The following is a 20,614-nucleotide window of genomic DNA, read 5'->3' on the forward strand; positions in this document are numbered from 1 at the left end:
TCTTATTTTTGCTTCCCTTCCTCTGTGTTCATCTGTTTTGTCTCTTAAAGTCCTCATATGAGTGAAGTCATATGGTAGTTGTCTTTCTCTGACTAATTTCACTTAGCAGAATACCCTCCAGTTCCATCCACGTCGTTGCAAATGGCAAGATTTCATTCTTTTTGATTGCCGAGTAATACTCCATTGTGTGTATGTGTGTGTGTGTATATATATATATATATATATATATATATATATATATACCACATCTTCTTTATCCATTCATCCATCGATGGACGCTTGGGCTCTTTCCATACTTTGGCTATTGTCGATAGTGCTGCTAGAAACATGGGGGTGCATGTGCTCCTATGCATCAGCACTCCTGTATCCCTTGGATAAATGCCTAGTAGTGCAATTGCTGGGTCTTAATTTTTTGAGGCACCTCCATTCTGTTTCCCAGAGTGGCTGCACCAGCTTGCATTCCCATCCCACTGTATGTTTATTAAAACAATTTTTTAATTGTGGTAAAATACAAATAACCTAAAATTTACCATCTCAATGACTTCTAGTTCAGGGCATTAAATACATTGACGCTGTTGTGGAACCATCACCAGCATCCAACCCCCAAAACCGTTTCGTCTTCCCAAACTGAAACTCTACCCATTAAACACGAATTCCTCCTGCTCCCTCCGCCAAGCCCCTGACACTCACTATTCTACTTTCTTTCTCTATAAATTTGCTCTAAGTAGCTCGTGTAAGTAGAATCACACACCATTTGTCCTTTTGTGACTTAGTCACTTAGCATAATGTCTTCAGGGTTCATCCATGTTGTGGTTTGTGTCAGAATTTCCTTCCTTTTTAAGGCTGCATAACATCCTGTCGTATGGAGAGACCACGTTTTGTTCATCCATTCGTCCACTCATGGACGCTTGAATTGGTCCCACCTCTTGGCTGTTGTGAATGGTGCTGCAGTGAACAGGGAAGAACAGATCTCTTTCCAAGACCCTGCTTTCCATTCCTCTGGGTACATACCCAGCAGTGGCATTGCTAGATCGTATGGAAATTCTACGTGTAATTTTTTTGAGGAACTCCCTCAAAACAGTGGCTGCCCCATTTGCAAAACAGTGGCTGCCCCATTTTGCATTCCCTACCCACAGTGCACAAGGGTTCCAGTTTCTCCGCATCCTCACCCACACTTGGCACTTTCTGTTTCGATCACGGTCATTCTAATGCCGGTGAGTGGTGAGGTGGGATCTCACTGTGGTTTTCCTTTGTGTTTCCCTCATGATTAGTGACGTTGAGCACACTTTCATGTGCCTTTTGGCCAAGCTGTTTTTGTGAAACCCCAGTGCTTAACAGTAAGGAAAGAAGCCATTTTCAAAAATTCAAGCGATTGTTTCTGATGTCACTGTTTTATTTTGTTTCTATTCTTCTGTGTGTGTGTGGGGGGGGGCGGTATTTACCTCGCCTTGAGGATAGATCATTTTTGTTGTTTAGGAAATGATTTTAAAGGCCTTTGGTTAGGGGGCATCTGAGTGGCTCAGCCAGTTGAGCGTCCTACTGCGGCTCAGGTCATGATATCACGGTTGGTGAGTTCAGGTCCTGGCTTCAGGCTCGCTGTTGTCAGCCCGCTTCGGATCTTCTGTTCCCCTCCCTCTCTCTGCCCCTCCCCAGCTCACACTCTCTTTCAAAAGTAAATAAACATTAAAAAAAATAAAGGTCTTTGGTTAAACAGTGATAAAGTAACAACCCTCTTCAGAAACGAAGATGTTAGCACAAGACAGACCAACGATCTTAAATTTCTCTTAAAAAAAAAAAGTTTGTCTTCTTTGTAGGTGGAAGATACATTTCTGTGGGTTCTTTTTTTTTTTTCCCCTAGGAAAATCTTCCCTCCCCTTGATCTTGGGGACACTGGGGCTTGGACTTCCGTGGGGTGCAGGGGAAAACGGACTCCTGAAAACTAGGCCTGAGCCTCGGGAGTCAGATCAAAGCTCTGCGCCTGGGGCCAGGGACCTTTAAGCAGCAACGCTCTGGGGGAATCTACCTCTGGGCTCTCAGAGTTGCGTTATCTTTGCTTAGGCCCCGGCCTTCCATACGATCTCCCATGTTCCAGTCCGTTATTAGTGGACACTGAGGGGAGTTCAGACAAGGGTTTGCGCCCATGCCTGAGGTGAAGCTAAGGCAACAACAGCAGCTGCCTGGAGAGTCGGGTTTCAGGGCAGCGAGAAGGGTGGAGCAGTGGCCTAGGGGAGCGCTGGGGCCAGCTGGTGGTTGAGGTGGCAAGTAAGAGGCAGGACAGATTTGTGGAACATGTGGGTAGTCCCTGGGGATTCCCAAAGGGCGGCGGGGAAGGGAACCTGGTACTAGGCTCACTTTCCTCCAGCCAAGTGCAACAAGGCTCGGGTTCTGTTGCTTCGGGCGTAAGAAGGAAGCGTAGCCTGGGTTTGTCGTCACAGGCCCGTTCGTTCTGAGACAACCACTGGGTTCCGTGTCCCTCACAAGGTCCACCCTTAGGGCTGGTTGCTCTGTGGCCTTCTTCCCCTCTGCAAATTGTAACTTTTTGTGACTTGGGCACTCTAGTGGTTCACCAAACGCTGTCCCCACTGTCCCCGAGGGGGTTGGGGGTGGGAGACGCTCGGCTGGCCTTGAAGTGTACCCATGAATGTTGTGGGGGGGGGGTGTGGTGGCACGTTTTTTGAGGTCCTGTGAGAGAAAGTGCAGACACAGGCAAGGCTAGGAAAAAAAAAAAATGAAAACCAGTCAGTGAACAAAAAGCAGATACAAAGAGGGCGTTCACTCATTTGTTGGCATTAAAAGTGCTTCGGTAAAGGTTGACTTCATTTGCAAATCTTCATTTTGGTTTGAGCCGGGGCTCTCTCGTCTGTAAGTGAAAGTGTGAACTCGGCTATGTTTTCAGCCTGTCCTCCCCTGAGTTCTGAGGTTCTGAGCTGTTGTTCCCTGGGGCTCTCGAAGGAGGAAGCTGAGTGGGCCTTGAAGCAGAGGAACTTCTCTCTGCTGACTTTCACGAGAGGTTTCGTGTCAGCAAAGGGTTCCGCAACTAAGAGAGGTGGGAAAACCAGCCACCAGATGCCCTCTGGGCTCGTAACTGGACCGCACTGTGGATTAATCCGTATGTTTTACAAAGGCAAGTATCATGTGCAGAACAGTTACTTTGTATTCACCGTTTCCCCATGAATCTATTTGTAAGATGATATTTAACAACCGTACATATTTAAAGATGACCCACAGGCCTGGCTGGTTCAGTTGTTCAGTCGGTGGAGCGTGCGACTCTTGATCTCAGGGTTGTGAGTTCGAGCCCCACCTTGGGCGTGGAGCCTATTTAAAAAAAAAAATGACCTGCAATTTGGCTTTCTGGTTTCAGTATTGCTTTTTCTTCTTCTCTGAAGTGGTGGGGGGACTCAAGACAACCCCAGTGTTGATGGTTTTCTAGGAGGACTCACAACTCAACATATAGTCATACTCATGGCTACGATTTCTTACGGCGGAAGGATGCAAAGCCAATTCAGCTGAAGGTGAAGGTGCGTGGAGTGAAGTCTAGGGGGAAGGCCAGGCACAAGCTTCCAAGGTCCTCTCCCGGGGAGTCATGTAGGATGTGCTTAGGTCCTCCGGCAACAAGGTGTGACAACACATGTGAAATGGAGTCTATCGGGGAAGCTCATAGAGACTCAGTGGCGAGGGTTTTTACTGGGATCTGGTCACATGAGGCCCCCTTTGAATGGTATGTTCCAAAATTCTAGGTCCCCAGAAGGAAGCCATAAACCCCATTATTCAGGCATAGTGGGCCATTTTTATCAGGGAATGGTGGGAATCACCAGAAATCCAAGTTCCCATCAAGGGCCAACCTCTCAAGCAAGCCTTTCTAAAGAGAGCGGTCAAGTTTGCTTTGCGAACCCTCTTCTGCCCACCCTCCCCCTTTTCTCTCTTGTCTCCTTTTTGTTCTTCTTCTTCCTCTTTTGGATAATATACTCAAGGGGGTGCCTGCGTGGCTCAGTCGGTGAAGCATCTGACTCTTGATCTTGGCTCAGGTCATGAATTCAGGGTTTGTGAGATCTAGCCCAGAGCTCGCCATGGAGCCTGCTTAAGATTTCTCTCTCTGTCCCTCCCCTGTTCGTGCTGTCTCTCTCTCTCTCTCAAAACACAATATATTAGAAACCTTCAACAAAATGGAAGTAGCCCAAGCTTCTTTCCACCTCTGAGAGGCCCTGCCATACTGGGTGCTGTTCTGGGTACTTCTTCTGGGGTAGGATGGCTATGGGGAGGGAGGTAGCAGCAAGGCTATGTCGGAGTCTCATGCTCAAGTTCATGTGTGAGGTGATGGGCACATACCAAGGGGGATGGTGAGGAAATGGAGAGGGGACAATTTTGAGAGCCACCAACAGAGAAGGGTGGGTGGATGTGACTTGGAGAATGCTTTTTGGCTGGCCTTCCCGATAATTCACCATGCTTTAGGCTGTCTTCCTTGGCATCAGGTGACGTGTTCATAAAGGCCAGTTCTGCCCCCTTCCCCAAATAATAACACATACAGTAGAATCTTCAACTCAAATAAATATTACTTTTCCCTTGTATTTCATTACTTGTGTCACAATTGAATCTCTTCCTATAGATAGCTTAAATAGCTGCCACTTTCTATGCACTTGAGAATTAGGACTTAGTGTCTTATTGAATGCAAAGGAGCCTATCTTCGTTTATGAGGAAAAATTTAATTTTAATACAACCTGCTAATTCAGACAGAAGCTGACACAAAGGGACAGTGGTGAAAAGGTATTGCTTTCTTTCTATTTCTTATACATTGTTTCTGATCAGTTGGATTTTTTTTCTGCCTAGAAATTATACATGCATGTGTATTTCAGAGCTCAAACTAAAGCTAACTGAAGGCGATCAAAGCAGAAAAGACTCAACTATAGAGTGAATGAGCTCTCTGTTTTGAATTGGTTGAGTGATTATCCTGAACTGATAAGACGTTGGAAAAGCCCAGCGTAGGCCCATCAATGGGTCTTACTGGTTAGATAACACTCTTCAACATGACTGTCCCCAGACAAGGTAGGTTGAGAACTGTTTTTCTGTGTATTTTGTTTTGTTTTTTTTGCTTTTTTTAATTTTTAAATTATTTTTGAGAGAGTGAATGGGGAAGGAGCAGAGAGAGAAGGGAGACACAGAATCCAAAGCAGGCTCCGGGCTCTGTGCTGACAGCAGAGAGCCCCATGCAGGGCTTGAACTCATGAACCCTGAGATCATGACCTGGGCCGAAGCTGGACACTTAACCGACTGAGACTGAGCCACCTAGGGGCCCCTTGTTTTTGTTTTTAATTGAAGAATGGTTGACATGTAATATCCTGTGAGTTTCAGGTGTGTAACATAGTGATTTGACCATTATGTATGTTGCTCGCCCTGAAATGCTCACAGTTACCCTCTGTTACCATACAGAGTCATTAAAATGCTACTGGCTACATTTTCTTTGCTGTACTTTTCGTAGTTGAGAACTGATTTTGATCGCTGAAGCTTGTCTCAGTGGCTGGTTGGTGCTTTCCAAAGAGATACACCAAACAATAGGAAAGGGGAAATGAGAGAAGGAAATAGCATTAAAAGCCTAAATCAAGGGACCCAGTTTAACGGATTAATCAGAAATTAGGAGCCCCAAAACGAATGTTTTACACTTACCTTGATCCTTTCAGCTAATTGATCAGTAAAATCACTCCTCATTATTTTTGACCTTTTGACCCTCTCAGTTCTATGGTATTTGTTGTTAAAACTCTTCCCCTGACTCACATTCAGTAAGTTAAATTACTTTGAGAAATCGATTTTAAGAATTTGAGACACTGACCAATGTTCCTTTAGATCAGGGGTTCTTAACATTAAAAAGAATAGTAATTATGGATCCTTTCCAAGTGAATGAAACCTTTGCACCCCTTCTCCCAATAACGTCTTTAAGTGCTCAAAATAAAATATATTAAATTACAGAGGAAGCGAATGAAAGTACGTTTATAAGAATCTTTTGAAAAACCAAGTTTACCACAGAGTAATATATTTGCTTCCCTATTAGTGCATCAAGCATCAAGCTCTCGTGGCGGGGAGGTGGCGTGAAATGGGTGATGGGGATTAAGTTTATTTATTTATCTTTTTAAAGTAATCTCTACACCCAACGTGGGGCTTGAACTCATGACCCCGAGATCAAGAGTTGCATGCTTTCTGACTGAGCCAGCCAGGCGCCCCAGTTGATGGGGATTAAGGAGTGCACTTGTCATGATGAGCAGTGGGTATTGTGTTGGAAGTGTTGAATCATTATATCGTGCACCTGAAACTAATATAACACTGTAAGTTAACTAACTAGAATTAAAATAAAAACAACAACAACAAAAAAGATCCGGTGGCAGATATGATGCCATGATTTCAAAGTAGTGATGTGTATAAACAGTGTTTTGTGATCTCTAAAACAATGGTATGTGATATGTGGTTTTTATTGGTGGCAAAGCTACCGCTCATAATATCACGGTCTATTGCTTACATTCAGAATAGAAGAAAGTGCTAAATTGCAGTTAGAGGCTGGTGAAAATAAGAATAAAATCCACCCCACCCCATTTTCAAATCCTCTGAATTCTATCTATGGGCCCCTTGAGGGGTTCAAGAACCCCAGATGAAGAACCCTTGCTTTAGAAAATTGCAGATTCTTTAATTGGTTTTTTCAATCCTTGTTTTGATACAATAACTTCTCTTGGTATTTCTCTAACTGAGGTTTGAAGCAGGTTGCCCTAAACATACCTGGTATTCACTGTGGGTGTTCTGACTGGATTGAGAGGGCCACCAGATGTGGGGTGCTCTGATTGGGCGCAGGCCAGCAGCACGGGTGGTGGAAAAATTGACCCAAGGCAGAACAAAAGAGACGAAGTATATTGAATATACCTCCAGGGAGCTGTGGGCAGGACAGCAGAGGGGACTTGTCTGTTCCTAGGTGGTGTTGAGGGGCCACAGTTATAGGGCGGAGTCAGGAGGTATGAGATCTGGAATTTTCATAACAGAAAATTCTCGGTAACTCTGCCTGGCTGTAAGTAGCCCATGGGTTAGTAGGGCTATTTAGAGGGGGGTTACTTAATAAGCCTCTTTGCATCGCCTGTTGGTATTCAGCTCAGTGGTAGCCGTGGACCCTTTGGTCTTGATCAGGTTTCCAGTTGCTCAAGCCTGTTGCCTAAAAGTGCTTCTACATTCAGTGTTTCATTGTTCTATGTATTTTTTTTTTTTTAAGTAATTGAGGATTTTTTTTAAAAAAAGTTTATTTATTTTGAGAGAGAGGAGAGAGAGAAAAAGCATGAGGCAGGGAGGAGCAGAGAGAGAGGGAGAGAAGGAGAGAGAGAGAAGAGGGGTTTGAGTTCACCCAGTGCAGGGCTCAAACTCACGAACTGCAAGATCATGACCTGAGCCAAGGTCAGATGCTTTACCGAGTGAGCCACCCAGGAGCCCTTGATAGAAGACTCCTATACCTCTTACTATGTGCTAGGTACTATTGCAAACATGTTAGTAACACTAATTAATATTTACAACTATTTACCAGTAAAACTGAATTAATATTTACAAAGATTAACTCGGTATTAGCATGTTTCTCCACTGGTTGTGGATACCTTTCTCTTGGGGGCTGTCGCTCTTTCTTTGCTCTCATTGGAACAAACCATTTCCTTTTTCCCCAATCTGTATGTGTGATTAGGAAGTAATATGATTTAAAACTTGGACAGCTTTTCACTATTTTCTTTGTATTTATTCTGGTTGGGATTTGTAACGTTTCTGTTTTTTTTTTTTTTTTAATGTATTTTATTTTATTTTTTAAAAGGTTTTATTTTTAAGTAATCTCTGTAACCAACATGGGGCTCAAACTCACAACTCTGAGATCAAGAGTTGTGTGCTCTACTGACCGAGACAGCTATGCCCCCAGTGATGTTTCTGTTTTTTTCCTTTTTGGGTTCTGTGGCTTGATGCCCATTGGTAGTTTTGGAGGGTTCTCCATCTATTGCTTTTGCCCCATTCTCCTCCTTCTTGGGATTCCAATCACATCTCTTTTAACTTTTGGATGGTGAAGTCTTTTTATGAGACAAATGTCCCATGTGTCTCTTAGGCTTTCTTTCTTCTGTGTTCTTTGTCCATTTTGCTCCCTCAACATGAGTCTAGGTGTTTTCTACTGGTTTATTTTCCTGTTCACTAGCCCTCCCTACAGTCACAACCTCTGCATGGATTCTCAGCCTCCAGCTCAAAACTGCCTGAGAAACCAGCAAACGAAGTGTTGGCTCACCTCAGGGAGCCTCCCTTCTCTCTGGATCCTGGTGCCTTTGGAGAGTTCCATAGCTTTCCAATGTCTTCAGAAAGATGATGGTGATGATGATGATGGTGATGATGATGACGATGATGGTGATGGTGATGATGGTGATGGTGATGAGGATGATGATGATGCTGGTGGTGGATGGTGATGTTGATGACGATGATGGTGATGATGATGATGGTGATGATAGTGATGTTGATGGTGATGGTGATGAGGATGGTGATGATGGTGATGATAGTGATGTTGATGTTGATGGTGATCAGGATGATGGTGATGGTGATGGTGATGAGGACGATGATGATGATGGTGGACGGTGATGATGTGATGATGATGGTGATGATGTGATGTTGATGGTGATGGTGATGAGGATGATGGTGATGATGATGTGGTGATGATGATGATGGTGGATGGTGATGATGATGGTGATGATAGTGATGTTGATGGTGATGGTGATCAGGATGATGGTGATGGTGATGAGGATGATGGTGATGTTGATGGTGATGGTGATGATGATGGTGGATGGTGATGATGATGGTGATGATAGTGATGTTGATGGTGATGGTGATCAGGATGATGGTGATGGTGATCAGGATGATGGTGATGATAGTGATGTTGATGGTGATGGTGATGAGGAGGATGATGATGGTGATGATGATGGTGGATGATGATGATGGTGATGATGATGTGACGGTGATGATGGTGGATGGTGATGATGATGGTGGTGGTGGATGGTGATGATGATGATGGTGGTGGTGATGAGGATGATGATGGTGATGATGGTGATGGTGATGATAGTGATGTTGATGTTGATGGTGATCAGGATGATGGTGATGGTGATGGTGATGATGATGGTGGATGGTGATGATGTGATGATGATGGTGATGATGATGATAGTGATGTTGATGGTGATGAGGGTGATGGTGATGGTGGATGGTGATGATGATGGTGATGATGTGATGTTGATGGTGATGGTGATCAGGGTGATGGTGATGAGGATGATGGTGATGATGATGTGGTGATGATGATGGTGGATGCTGCTGCTGATGGTGATGATAGTGATGTTGATGGTGATGGTGATCAGGGTGATGGTGATGAGGATGAGACAGAATGCGAACGGGTTAGGGGCAGAGAGAGAGGGAGACACAGAATCCGAAGTGGGCTTCAGGCTCTGAGCTGTCAGCACAGAGTCCGACGCGGGGCTCGAACCCACGAGCTGTGAGATCATGACCTGAGCCGACGTCGGACGCTCAACCGACTGAGCCACCCAGGCGCCCCTGACTCAACTGCCTCTTTAAAAACCCTATTTCCAAATAGAGTCACATTCTAAGGTGCCAGGGATTAAAACTTCAACCTGTGAACTTGGGGGGTGGGGTACAATTCGGCTGATAGCACCACAGAAAAGGCTCGTGAAAGTCATTACCAGTTTTCTTAAGAATTGTAGAAATTAAATGCGCACGGGCCATCTTTGTCTTAGCACAGACCTCTCAAAATATGGCGCCTGCTCCCTTCCAATCTGCACCTTCAGCATGAACATTAGCATCGGCAGGAACTGTTGTGAGAAGTGCAAATTCTTGCTTCCCACTCAGACCTATTCAGCTAGAAAGTCTAGCGTGGGTGCAGCAAACTCGTGGGGTGATAGTGCTGTGGGCTCCAGTTGGAGACCCGGCACCCTAGCCACTGGGGAAAGGCAGTTCCAGTGCAGAGCCGGTTCAGCTATAAATTCTGCTCCTGCTAGCCCCAAGTCCTTTTCTAAAGGAGGGACTCTCCCAAGACATCAGGGTATGATTGAGGGCCGGGTCTGTCAGATAGCAGCATTTAAATCAATGCTCATCTGTCTTGTGGTATCATTCAGCATTCAAGTATCACATACACATTTGAGGATTTTTAAAAGAGGTCATTTTCAGTGGAAAGCTTTCTTAGTTGAGGAATGAGATTCTTCACTAATCTGGGCCTCAGGTTTATTATCTCTAAAATAAGAAATCTGGATTCCTTTTCTAGCCCCCGACAGTCTGGGCATCCAGATGAGTGACTCAGAACAAGTAATATCCCAGTGGTGCCAAGTGCTGAGATTTTTCTGGGATTCCTTGAATGATCAGACCCAACACCCGAAACTGAATCAGGTGGAGTGCTTCAGGTTGGTAGTAGTTTCTAGAAATTCTCCAGCCGGGCCCCGTAAATGAGACTGGCCAAAGACAGATTAAGAAGAGAAAACCGGAAGTTTATTGACATATGCATGCTGCGTGTATATGTGGGAGCACCCAGAGATGAGTAACCCAGAGGGGTGGTTAGAATGTGGGTTTCTATACCATCCTGGGCTAAAACAAAGTTAAGTGGGTGGGAGAATCAAGTTATGGGAATGTGCCCAGGAAAAGTATGGTAAACAAAGGTTGTTTAGTAAGGTTTGTTTATTTTTGAGAGCAGACCGCTACTGGGGGAGGGACAGGGAGAGAGGGAAACACAGAATCCAAAGCAGGCTCCAGGCTCTGAGCTGTCAGCTCGAGGGGTGAGATCATGACCCGAGCTGAAGTCAGACGCTCAGCCGTCTGAGCCACCCAGATGCCCCACTTATTTATTTGTTCAAATATTTCTTTTTGAGAGAGAGAGAGAGAGAGAGAGAAAGAGAGAGCAGGGGAGGGGCAGAGAGAGCGGGAGACAGAGGATCTGAAGCAGATTCTGTGCTGACAGCAGAGACCCCAACGTGGGACTCTAACTCACGAACTGCGAGATTACGACGGGAGCCACAGCCAGACACTTAACCCACTGAGCCACCCGGGTGCCCCTTGTTGATTGATTGATTGATTGATTGATTTAAAGCAAGCTCTATGCTCAAAGTGGGGCTTGAACTCACAACCGCCTCCCCAAGATCATGAGTCACACCCTCCACTGAGCCAGACGGGCGCCCCTGTTGTGACGATTTAAATACTTGCCTTCTTTCACCATTGGTTAAGCGTTGTTGAGTCTCCTGTTTCCTTTCCATAATAAATATAAATGTCTTTTACAAAAGGAAAACGGTGTCCTGTTTGTAATAGCTTTTCCTGAGCTCTTTAACTCAAAATAACCCATATGCCAAGGAGATATGTATTTTGGTATATCGTGGGGCGGGCATATCCTGGTCCCCCCTCACTGCGTACGCGAGCCGCGCTGTGTTCCCCCAGCCCCGACTGAGCGCATGTAATGAGTTCTTGGGAAGCGTGAGGACGGAGGTCAGAATCCCCATATTGTCCCCGAGATCCCAAACTTCCTCAAACCCAGGAAGCAGCCTCACCTTCGGGGTGGCCTCAGACAGAGGGTCTTTTGACCTCCTCACCACCTCACAGGGTAGGGAGGAAGGTTCTGTTCTGCCCGTTGTACTGTGCCACGGAATCCTTGAGAAACTGACGTATTTGCCCCAATTTACAAACTGGCCGACGAAGGGATTAGGAAGAAAACGCACTTGGCTGACGCCAAGGCACTTGGTCCTACCACCCACGTTTTTGGGGACTGGGAATCAGGAGGAAAAAAATACACACCGCGGCCAACCCCCTAGAGAAAGAGGGCATGCCCTTGGAGTTTCTGTTCTGAAAGCGGCAGCTTCTCTTTCCTGATACAATCAAATTTATTTTTAAACACGATGAGTTGATTAGTGTCAGGTCAGGATGGAGTGGGTGGGCCGGCAGGACAAGACCTGTTTGGTTCCTGTATTAATTCCTCCTCGTGGCTGTGGAAAATCCAACTGACCAGGTTTCTGGGGGAAATGTAGGCGGCTACTGGTGATGCTCACGGAAAGGGCATTGTGGCTTGGCCTTTGTGGAAAAAAATCAATAGGAAGCCAGGGAACCTTGGGGCAAAGCTGGCTCGGCGCGTGAGATTCATAGAAGCAAGATGTTAGCAACCTTACATGCCTGTGTTTGCGCGCTGTCATGATGTATTGTCTGTGTATTACTGTTAATTATTTGAAAGTGACCATAACTACTATTAACATGCGACAGTGCCTCATTAGAGTGTGTAATTGTGTCTGTCGCTAATGATATTATTACGTGTCTTTTAACCGAATATGGGACATTAATTCTAGTCCCTCAGCCTCCTCGCTACCAATTTTCCAGGTAGAATCCTAAAGCCCAAGCAGCCTTTTCTTTTCTTCTGTCTGAGTTCGGTTGTGCTTAAGCTGTTTTAAGAAAATGGTTGTCTTCTGGGCGCCTGGGTGGCTCAGTTGGTGAAGCGTCAGACGTGATCTGGCGGTTTGTGGGTTCGAGCCCCGCGCGTCGGGCTCTGGGCTGACAGCTCGGAGCCTGGAGCCCGCTTTGCATTCTGTGTCTCCCTCTCTCTCTGCCCCTTCCCTGCTCACACTCTGTCTGTCTGTCTCTCTCTCTCTCAAAAACAAATAAACATTAAAAAAACATTTAAGAAAATAGTTGTCTCTTTTATTAAGGACATACACACCCCCTCCCTCATAACTCCAAAAAGTCTGTAGCCATTCCTTGGCAATTTGCTATACTCTTTTACAACTGGCTCCCAAAAGGTTTGCACTCAGGTCAAACCTAAGCTCTTTTTGATGTACGTATGGCCGTCCCTTCTCTTCTTTTTCCCAGAGCACAGCTATTCTGAGACTAGAAGTGTTACCCTGCTGGCATCTGGTTCCAGGTTTCTTCCAGGGGTGGTGCCCCCGCCCAGGGGGCATTCAGCCATATGTGGGGGATGGTTCTGATGTGTGGTTGTTTACTGTTGTTGTCATAGTCACAGCGCCAGGGGCTCTACGGGCATTCCCAAGGCCGCACGGGGTGTCCCATCCCTTAACAAATGGTCTGCCAGGAGCACCTTCACGGAGAAACACTTCTCTGGGCCTCTCTGTCCCTGGTGTGTGACACGTTGTGTCTTTCAGTTCCCCACAGCAGTCTGGCCCTCAGTCTAGAAGTGTTTTCCCAGGAGATCGGAGATTCCTCCTCTTACAGGATGTGTCCTTGCTTCTTGCCGGGCGAGCTTGGGCCCTGGGTCTCAGTTTCGTGTCCTAGGACTTGAAATTACAAAGGATCTTCAAAAACCCAACCCACCCTAACCCAACCCTGTGTCCTCAGTCCCGCCAGTGAGGCTGGTAACTAATGACCAGATATCATCACCCTGATTTTATACGTAGGGAAGTGGTGAAGTTAATAAAAACAAGGGGCTTAAATACAGAGAACAAACTGAGAGTTGCTGGGGGGGCGGAGTGTTTGATGGGGGAGAGGGGCTAAATGGGTGATGGGTGTTAAGGAGGGCGCTTGTGGGGATGAGCACCGGGTGTTGTAGCTAAGTGATGAATCGCTAAATTCTACTCCTAAAACCATTATTATGCCCATGTTAACTAACTTGGATTTAAATACAATGAAAACAACAGCCACAAAAAACCCCAAGGGGCTTGCTTTCACCCTCCTCCGAGGCCTTCCCTTGCTGGGACCCCTGGGGTGGAGGAGGCCTCTGCCGATTGCATCCTAGGAGGACACCTGACTGGAAGATCCCGCCCGCCACCTGTGACTGACATGGCTTAGTCCAAATGAAGGAACTAAGCCACAGTCAGGCCGTTTCCTGGAACTTGGTGCCGAGGTGTTTCAGTGGGCTGTGGGACCCAGGGTTGTTTGTGGAGGTGCAGGCTGGGGTTGGCATTCTGGGTTAGGGCTCTGATGAGCAGGTGGTGAAGACTTGTTTAGAGAGAAAGCAGGAGAGTCGTGGGGCACCTGGCTGGCTCAGTCGGTAGAACATATGTCTCTCTCTCTCTTTTTTTTTTCTTATTTTTTAAATATTTATTCATTTTTTGAGACAGAGATAGAGCGCGAATAGCGGAGGGGCAGAGAGAGAGGGAAACACAGAATCCGAAGCAGGCTCCGGGTTCTGAGCTGTCAGCGGTGAGCCCGACGCAGGGCTCGAACCCACAAACCATGAGATGGTGACCTGAGCTGAAGTTGGACGTTTAAACCACTGAGCCACCCAGGCGCCCCGAGCATGTGACTCTTGATTTCAGGGTCAGGAGTTCAAGCCCCACACTGGAGGTGGAGATTACTCAAAGAAACAAACAAACAAATAAACTTAAAAAAAAAAAAAAAAAAGAATACAGGAGAGCAGAATGGAAAGAGAGAGAACTAGAAAGAAAGAGCGGCTGAGAAAACACAGTTCTACTTTCCAGTTCCCAGACTAGGTCCCTGGGAGGCCTCGTGGTACCTTAGCTGAATCCTGTGAACAGCTGTGATTCGCTGCGACTTTTCACGGTACCCTCTCCGCCTTTCTTGGGAGCCAACTTTGAAGAACCTTAGTTTGTGGCCTCATCTCGGCCGATCGGAGACCCTGCTCATAAAGGGGATGGGTTTTTATAAGATGCCGAGGTTTTACTTTGAAAAAGTGTTGCCCTGTGTTCCTGAGGACATTTCTAGGAGGCCCTGTTTATGGCCAAGGGCAGCCCGACACTCTTACTCCCCACTGATGGTCTTGCCAGCCATCACGGGAGGACCTTGAAACACCTGGTCTCCGTTAACTCGACTTGCACTTAAGACTGGTTGCCGGCTTTGGGGTAGGGGGTGCACGCCTGCTCAGGAAGGCAGTATCCGATCCTCACTGGGGACGGTCTGATTTATGTTTTCCCTTCCTCTTTCCTGTTGCGCTTCCTCGAAGTTGGCTTCTCTCTTCATAGCGGCCGTTGCTGCCAGCCTGAGCTGGGGCCGTCTTCCGTCACCAAAGGGAAGCACAAAGCCAGATGCGTAAATCTTCCGTGGTTTCCAGTGTCTGTAGTCTTCTCTTGGCCTCCTCTCCCTCCTGCGTGCCGTGTTATTTAATCTCTTAAAGTAAATAGTAGTTTAGGTAGGACAGGAGGTGAGCGTGCGTAGGTGGGGGCTTTCCAGATCTTTCTCTCTGCCGTCCTTTCTTTGATGTTCTTGTCTACAGGCAGAGCGAGAGAGCAGGGGCGCCTGGATGGCTCAGGCGGTGAAGCGTCTGACTTCGGCTCAGGTCATGATCTCATGGTCTGTGAGTTCGAGCCCCGCGTCAGGCTCTGCGCTGACAGCTCGGAGCCTGGAGCCCACTTCGGATTCTGTGTCTCCCTCTCTCTCTGTCCCTCGCCTGCTCACACTCTGTCTCTCTCTCTCAAAAATAAATAAACATAAAAAAAAATTAAAAACGAAAGATGCAGCTGTTTAAGAGAACAATTGTGCTTGGGGGAACATAAAAGTTTTGAATTCTCGTGGAGGTCAGTGACAGTCTCCCCTCTATGCTTCGATTTTCCAAGGTCACGACTGAGGAGGTCTGAGTGTGGCATCCGTTGACAAGCCTGTGGGTCCCTGGAGTCTTTGGGGGTGATCCCGAGTAACACTGCATTGCACCGAGAATGGCAAAGCTGTTGACTTTCTCTGGTCCCCAGCTGGGTAAGTTCCTCAACCTTGTTTCGTGACGTCACTGGGGTGCTCCTTCTCTGAAGGGCTGATGGAAACTAATCTAACTCCCAGCAAGGTCACAGACAGCCGAGGCGCTACTTTACGATGGGCCTATACTTTCCAGGACTACCCAGGGTTTCCTGCCTTGGCCTCCTCCCGGTGAAACCGGCCCCTCTTGGTCCACTGGGCCCCTCTGCTCTGGATTGTACGACTCTATATACCATCTCTGCACTGAGTTGTGTGCAGAGCTTAGACCCTCCTCGGGATTCTTCAAAACAACAGCAATGTTGTTCTTGAATAATCCGCCGGTGAGACAAGGAGACAAAACATATACTCCACAGCCAACAACTTGAAATTCCCATGAAATATTCTGTTTCTCCAAAGATACTTTCTTCTTCTTCTTTTTTTTTTTAAGATTAAAAAACATTTTGTAAGTAATCTCTATACCCAACATGGGGTTTGAACTCACAGCCTCGAGATCAAGGGTCCCATGCTCCACCCACTGAGCCAGCCAGTCTCTCTCCAAAGTCTCTTTGACAACCTTGGCTGCTTTTCTCACCCTCTCACCCTGATTTTCCTGTACTTTTCAAATTCTTGCCATTCTTATCATGTAGAGCAATTCAGTTGTGACCAAACTTGGGGTCAAGGTTAGGGACCTAAACTCATCCAAATGGTCACAAAATAAACATCTAAGGTGGTCAGGACCCAGCCTCCTTAGAAGGCAGATCAGTATTATCACTTATTGCTTGGGATTTTGTCTCTCAGCCCATGGGGTTGATCAAAGGATTTCTTCCTGGTAAATCTAGGACTGTCCCTGAACGGAAGTCTCAGTCCAGCTGCTAAGGGAGGCAAATGTTCCTCCGTCTCATTACACCAGAAGCCGGAGAGCAAAACTAGTCATTAGAACATTGCTCAGCATTCAGGGGATGACAGTGGAAATTGTTGGATGGCTCTGAGGGAGATTTCCGTCTAAGTGAGGGGCAGGCTTGGCTCTCCCTGTGCCGTGCTGGAGCGTGTCAACGTAATGATGGTGTGGCTGTGGCCAAGTTCACGGATGGCTAAGCCCTAACCACTTCTTCCTTCCCCGCTCCCCTTCTGGGCTCCATTCAGTCCTTCCCCTCTTGACTTGGTCTGTCATGAGAACACGCTGTGTAATGTCAATACTTTCCCAAGAGTCCTCTTCTGAATTTTACTTTTCTTTATTTGTATGCTTTTTATTTTATTTTATTTTATTTTTTTATAAAATTTTTGTTTAACGTTTATTCATTTGTGAGAGGCAGGGAGAGACAGAGCATGAGTGGGGAAGGGGCAGACGGAGGGAGACACAGAATCTGAAGCAGGCTCTGTCAGCACAGAGCCCAACGCGGGGCTCGAACTCTCGAACTCTGAGATCATGACCTGAGCCGAAGTCAGATGCTCAACCGACTGGGCCACTCAGGCGCCCCTATTTGTATGCTTTTTAAATTTCACCTTAAAAAAACGTTTTATGTATTTATGTTTGAGAGAGAGAGTCTGAGCAAGCGAGGGGCAGAGAGAGAGAGAGAGAGAGAGAGAGAGAGGGAATTCCAAGCAGGCTCTGTGCTCTCTGCGTAGAGCCTGACACGGGGCTCAATCCCATGAACCATGAGATCATGACCTGAGCTGAAATCAAGAGTCAGGTGCTTAACCAACTGAGCCACCCAGGTGCCCCTTCTTCTGAATTTTATTGATTTCATTATTTATTGTGATCGATTTCTTCTCGATGGTGGAGAGAGAGGCCCCCTCATTCCATGAGTTCTTTTTTATTTTTTTTAGAGAGAGAGAAAGGGTGAAAATGGGGGAGGGGCAGAGAAGGAGAGAGAATCCCAAGCAGGCTCCACACAGTCAGAATGGAGCCCGATATGGGGCTCAAACCCATGAACCATGAGACCATGCCCTGGGACAGTCAGAGGCTCAGCCGACTGAGCTACCCAGGTGCCCCTCATTCCGGCTTGCCATGTCGCTCTTGCGATGCACTCCTTCAAGAGTGTTCTCGGCGATCTCCAATCCGCCCACGGACTCCCTATGGCTGTGAGAACTGAAGGAACGTTAACACCACCGATCCAACTTTTACTGAGGTTGGGACCTAGGCTCAGAAGAGCAAAACCACTTGTCCAAGTTCACCTAGGTCGTGTTGAGGCCAGGACTGCCTTTCGGCTCTTGGGATGTCTAGTTCCTGTGTTTCCACCCCATCTCCCCGCTACCTATCAGCACGATTTGTGGTTGTTCTTTTGTCTGGTGTCTCTACAATTAGACCCCGAGCTGCCAGAAAACAAGAACTGCATTTCCTCAATGATTTAGTTAGGTTCCCAGTGGGCACCCCGTCTATGTCGTTTATGCATTTCAACAGACATTTCTAGAGAACTCATTATATTAAAGTGCTATATTTTATATATGCTTGAGTATGATAATATATGCACCTACAAATATAATGATAAATATATTCTATATATGCTGTCTATAATTTATACATTAATTATTGGTTCTGGGGGCATAGAAGATGAAGGATATACTTTAGGTTCTCTTAAGAAGCTTACTATCCATGAGAGCTGCTATAAGAAAAGAACAGAGAGAGTATACATAAATACAAGGGAAGGAGAGGTAAATTTCGTTCGGGGGCTCTGGAAGCTTTGTGGAGAAGATAGGATTGGGGCTGAGCCTCCTAGAAGAATTTCACCAGAGTCTTAGGAGAGGAAAGGCTTGTGAGTGGCAACTTGAGGAAACACCTAGAGGCAGGAGGGCCAAGGAGTGTGATGCATAAGGGTCCATAGGCTACTGTGGCTGGTGTCTGTGAGATGCAGACAGGAGGTGTGAGGTTGCCGGGGAAGGAGGGGTAGAGGGCTTTGGGCGCGTCTGGAGCGCTGCAGCAATGAACCCCTCTGCGTCTGTCCGAGCTTGAACCTGGCTGCAAACAGACACTCTATGAAGAGTTATGTTTACAAAATAAATTCATGAAAAGTATGATGTGGGTCCACAGACTACAGGAATCATGGTACCCAGGGGCACTATGTTGCTTAAGAGCGCGGACTTTGGAGCCAGAGTGGCGAGGTTTAAATCCCAGCTTTGCCGGTTATAAGCTGTGCCATCTGGGAAAAGTCTCTCAACCTCTCTGGGCCTCCATTTCCTTAACTGTGAAATGTGGATGACAATGGGTGTCTACCTCATAGGTTTGTTAATGATGATTAAATTGAGTTAGTACATGCAAAACACTACCAATTTAGAGCAGTGCCTGTATCACAGTAAGCACTGTATTTCTTAATTATTTGTGTTATTATAATATTACTGGCTTTGTATACTCTCAAACCGGAGGAAAGCCTGTCTTCTGAAAAATGCCTCCTACTACGTGCCCTCCTGTTTAAAATTCTTCCATTAGGCTTTCTTTAAAAATTCAAGGGCCTTTATTAAAACACGTACGTAATTAGGAAGCCAAGAGTTGGACATCAGCCATTAACTCCTCAGCAAGAATTCTGTTCCCTAATAGAGCCCAGAGGAAACGGGCTCTATAATGGCAAGTCAGGAGAATTAATAATAATATAGTTAAATAAGTCACTTATCTGGAGGGAGAGGGACTTACAGAAAATACAACTGCCCAGGCTCTACAAATGTTTCATAAATTTTGTTTTTTAATTTTTATTTATTTTGAAAGAGTGAGACAGAATGTGAGTGGGGGGAGGGGCAAAGAGAGAGGGAGAGACAGAATCCAAAGAAGGCTCCAGGCTCCGAGCTATCGGCAGAAAGCCGGATGTGGGGCTTCAACCCATGAACTGCAAGATCATGACCTGAGCTGAAGTCGGATGCTTAATTGACTGAGCCGCACAGGTGCCCTAACTTTTTTTTTTTTTTTTTAAAGTAATCTCTATGCCCAACATGGGGCTTGAACTCACAACCCCAAGATTGAGAGTTGCATACTCTGGAGTGCCTGGGTGGCTTAGTCCCTGGCATCTGACTCTTGATTTCAGCTCAGGTCGTGATCTTAGGGTCTTGGGATCAAGCCCCATGTCAGATTCCCCTCTGGGTGAGGAGCCTGCTTAGGATTCTCTCTCTCTCCCCCTGCCCCTCTACTGTGAGCTCTCGCTCTCTTTGTCTCTCTCTCTCAAAAACAAAAACAAAAACAAAAACAAAAACAAAGCAAAAAAACAAAACAAGGAGAGTCATATGCTCTATCCACAGAGCCAGCTAGGTGCCCCTCACCAACTTTATACTCTGGGATGGCACTTAAGGGGTTCCATAAATGTTTGTAACACTTAAAAATAGCCTAAGCTCTTAAAAAATACCTGCTGTAAAACTATGTGCACAATGCCAAATATCAGAAAATTGAAGAGAAAGACAGAGCATGAATGGGGGAGGGTCAGAGAGAGAGGGAGACACAGAATCCGAAGCAGGCTCCAGACTCTGAGCTGTCAGCACAGAGCCCGACACGGGGCTCCAACTCATGGACCGCGAGATCATGACCTGAGCCAAAGTCGGACGCTTAACTGACTGAGCCACCCAGGTGCCCCATGGTGTCTCTCTTTAATCAGATTTTTGTTAACCAAAATTTTCTTGACATTTTGCACTAACATGAAATACAGAAACAAAGTGGATGATAGATTTACCACGGTTTTCCTTAGGTCCCCATTTAAAAATTTTACATGCACCCAAGCACCGTTGTTCTTACTGATTCTATTCCAGGTAAATATCATTAATTTGAGTTTATAAGACATGTCTATTAATAAAACGCCACTTTGATCAGTGTTAAAATTCTCTGTATGATGATTTCATATGAAAAATGGGCTCCCTACTAAAAAAGTTTAAAACCCATCGATTGGGAAAGTGGCTTTGAACTTGGAGACGGGATAAATGAGTGAAGGAAAATATGGGTGATGTAGCCTGAACAGCTGATTGGAAGAAGTGACACAGTGCTGTCCTCAAGGCCGCGGACAAAAAC

General features: G+C 46.2%; 1 long non-coding RNA gene across 1 annotated transcript in view; it reads left to right on the top strand.

The window, feature by feature from the left end:
• The first annotated feature begins 10,307 nt into the window (after positions 1–10,307).
• Positions 10,308–20,614, top strand: part of LOC125166849 (uncharacterized) — a 51,038-nt gene continuing 40,731 nt past the window's right edge. Inside the window, exons 1-2 of the long non-coding RNA XR_007152561.1 lie at positions 10,308–10,433; positions 15,525–15,660. This is a non-coding gene — a long non-coding RNA (uncharacterized LOC125166849). The remainder of the gene's footprint in view (positions 10,434–15,524; positions 15,661–20,614) is intronic.

This window comes from Prionailurus viverrinus, chromosome B2 (genome assembly GCF_022837055.1).
Source record: "Prionailurus viverrinus isolate Anna chromosome B2, UM_Priviv_1.0, whole genome shotgun sequence".
Lineage (NCBI taxonomy): Eukaryota > Metazoa > Chordata > Mammalia > Carnivora > Felidae > Prionailurus > Prionailurus viverrinus.